The sequence below is a fragment of the Corvus brachyrhynchos genome, unplaced genomic scaffold (assembly GCF_000691975.1).
Source record: "Corvus brachyrhynchos isolate BGI_N302 unplaced genomic scaffold, ASM69197v1 scaffold242, whole genome shotgun sequence".
NCBI classification, from domain to species: domain Eukaryota; kingdom Metazoa; phylum Chordata; class Aves; order Passeriformes; family Corvidae; genus Corvus; species Corvus brachyrhynchos.
Genome location: NW_008236636.1, coordinates 537738 through 541008, shown reverse-complemented (window position 1 = coordinate 541008; position 3271 = coordinate 537738).

Below are 3271 nucleotides of genomic sequence, written 5' to 3'. Positions count from 1 at the left end.
GAAAGCTCTGTTTTTTGTTCTTGGGATACTGCAGCTCTTGTTAACCTTCCAACATTAGAATAGAATAGAATAGAATAGAATAGAATAGGAGTGGAATAGAATATTTTCAGTTGGAAGGGACCTGCAACGATCATCTAGTCCAACTGCCTGACCATTCCAGGGATGACCAAAAGTTAAGGCATGTGGTTAAGGCCATTGTCCAAATGCCTCTTAAACACTGACAGGCCTGGAGTCTCGACCACCTCTCCAGGAAGCCTCTTTCAGTGTTCTACCGCCCTCTCAGTAAAGAAGTGCTTCTCAATATCCAGGCTAAACCTTCCTTGCAGAGATTCAAACTGTTCCCATGTATCCTGTCCCTGGATACCTGTGAAAAGAGACCAGCAGCTCCCCCTTCACTTCCCCTCCTTGGGAAGCTGTAGAAAGCCTCTCAGCCTCCTCTTCTCTGAATTAAACAAGCTCAGAGTGTCAGCCTTCCAGCCCTTTCCTCACCTTTGTTACCCTCCTCTGGACGCATTCAAGGATCTTCATATCCTTCTCGAAGTGTGGGGCCCAGGATTGCACACAGTGCTCCGGGTAAGCCCAAACTGAGTACAGTGGGACAATCCCCTCTTTTTCCCAGCAGTTCATGCAGTGGTTGATGCACCCCATGCATTTTGCCCTCTGGACTACCAGGGCTCACCCACTGCTGACCCATATCAAGACTGCTGCTCACCAGCACGCCCATATCCTTTCCTGCAAAGCTGCTCTCCAGCCACTCCTCTCCCAGTTTACACTTCTGTAGAGGCATTACTCTTCCTAGCGGCAGAATCTGGCATTTGTTCTTGCTAATTTTCATTCCGTTAATGACTGCCAAGTGCTGCAGTCTATCAAGATCCCCTTTGGTAAGCCAAAGTTTTATGAAGGTTTTATTGTCTTTCAAAGACAGAAATATACCAAAAGGAGATACTATAATGAGGTTATAAACCTTACGCTTATTCAAATTGTTTTCTTAAAGATTAGTGGATTTGATGTAATTTTTACAGACAGTAAAAAGATAGAAAATTACACTGATTTAGGAATAAATTTATTAACATGGTGTTCAATTAAGCAAGGGTTTGATAAGTCTGATATGAATTAATAGTTTCTACTTGTTAGTTTATGGCATATCAAACCTTTTCTTGCTTTACTGCCTCTCCCTTACTCCCTCTCTCTCTCAACACCACCCTATCCTATTACAGTCCATGATATCATCTTGTGGGCTATGTCAAGATAAGGGAGCTCAAAACTAGGCTTTCTGCCAAAAAAGAGATTTGCATTCTGATAAATGTTCAAGTTCTAATGGTTTAAGAGGGTTTCTATTAAGCAGCAGTGAAGAAGAGTGCGAAGGAGGAAGACCAAAAAGTATTAAAACATTATGAGATTTAAAGGTGAACTTCAGGAAGAGCATGTTGGATTTTTAAAAATGAGTTGGAGAAAAAAGCCCAAAGAAGAAAAATAGATCCACAGATCTAGGTAGCCACTTAATTTCATGAAGTATTCAAGAAATTTAAATATGTATATTTATATATACAAATATATATATATATATAGTTGCTTTGCACGGAAAGCCTATCAACCTCTATAGCAACATTGTATTTAATATTGATTTTATTTATGTTTTTTAGTGGTTTGTTTCACTAGAAACATGAAAAATTTAATACTTGTATAACAAGCTGAGTTTTAGATCTCCTCTCAACTTAGACCAAAGTCAGAAAAGGCTTATAGCACCTCATTTTATCTTTGGCTACAAATATAAGGGTCAGATCCACAGCCTTTCCCACTAACATTTTTCCTTCTCCCCGTTTTAAATCCCTAGCCCACATCATTCTCTCTCAAGCAGCCTCTTAAGCTGAGAGTTTTTAACTGTTGGGAATACTAATGTGTTTGTGATGGTTTCCATGGCTATTTAAGCCACGTTAAAAAGCAAAGCTAGGGCATATCACCAAGCCTTTGCCTCTTCTTGACATCTTCTGAAAGGAAAACTCTATGAGCATTCATGACAGGTCAGGGTGCACGGTCTGTGATCTAAATGGGATGTTTTTGTTCTTTTTCTCCTATTTTTGAGATGAATTTAATTTCCTTACTTTTCTATATGTAAATACACACTTCAGTCATCAATAAACAAGTTGTAGTGTCTGTTTATATCAAAAAGTATATTTATCTAACACTCTTTTTTTCCCTAATGTTTTAAAAAAGCCTCCTTTCTAATGTGGGCTGAAATATGTGTTGGGATTTTTAAAAATTTCATCATCTAGTTAGGCTTTCTCTTTTCAGTATAACATAATAATGTACTTAAAAACCTTCCTGAATGGGATATATGTACCTGAGGGGAACAGAGGGTCTCTAAAAATAAATCTCTGGGGTAGCAGTTTTGACCACTCTGGCATATGCAATGACAACCTTTTTCTGGTTCTTATTCTGCCAGGCCTCTCTTAGTGTATGCAAATCATTAGACAGTAGGCAGCAACGTTAGAAGTACATATTTATATTTATTTAGGGAGCTGAATGTCAAGTGGTTCCCTGCTCTTAATAGCTGATGATTTTACAAGTCAGACACTTTCCTTGTGCTGTCACTCAGGTTTAGGTTTCACACAAGTTATCGTCTTGGTGCTTGCAGTCTTGGCAGGCACACCATGTGCTCTCCTCTTCCTCTTCTGCTGCTGTGACTTCAGCCTACTGGGCTGTGGGAGGGAAAGCGGCCATGAGAGGGAAAATCCTCACCTTCAGTGCTGCAGTTGCTAACTTCTCCAGACACCTCCACTGCCGCTGCTTTTTCATCTATCTGCATGTAGTCATGCTGGCCCATGAGGTACTGGCTGGTGGGGTGAGGTGTGCACATCCCTGGCAGGCGGTACCCTGCCATGTTCATGGGCCGGAGGCGCGTTCTTGCCTCTCGCCGCAGTGCTGCTGGCAAACGCGAGGCTGTGATCCAGCAGCGCTTCTTCGCATTCCAGAGCAGTTCTCTCTTTTGATCACTGCCACTCTGCACACCTGCCTGGTCTTGGTGGAGGGGCTCAGTATGTTGTAGTGGTTGCTGCTTCCAATTCCTCCTACAGCTGTGACCCTGCCACTGTGCCTTCGCAGGCTGCTTCTGCTGCTGTCCATGCACAGGACCCCTGTGCTGGGCACCCTGTCTCCCACAGCCATTTGAGGAAGATGCACAGGGGTCCTGATCCATGAGGTCCTTCTCTCCCTCCTGTTGCCCTCGCTGATCGTCTCTGTTAACATGCCTTCTGCCCCTGTGCTTCCATTC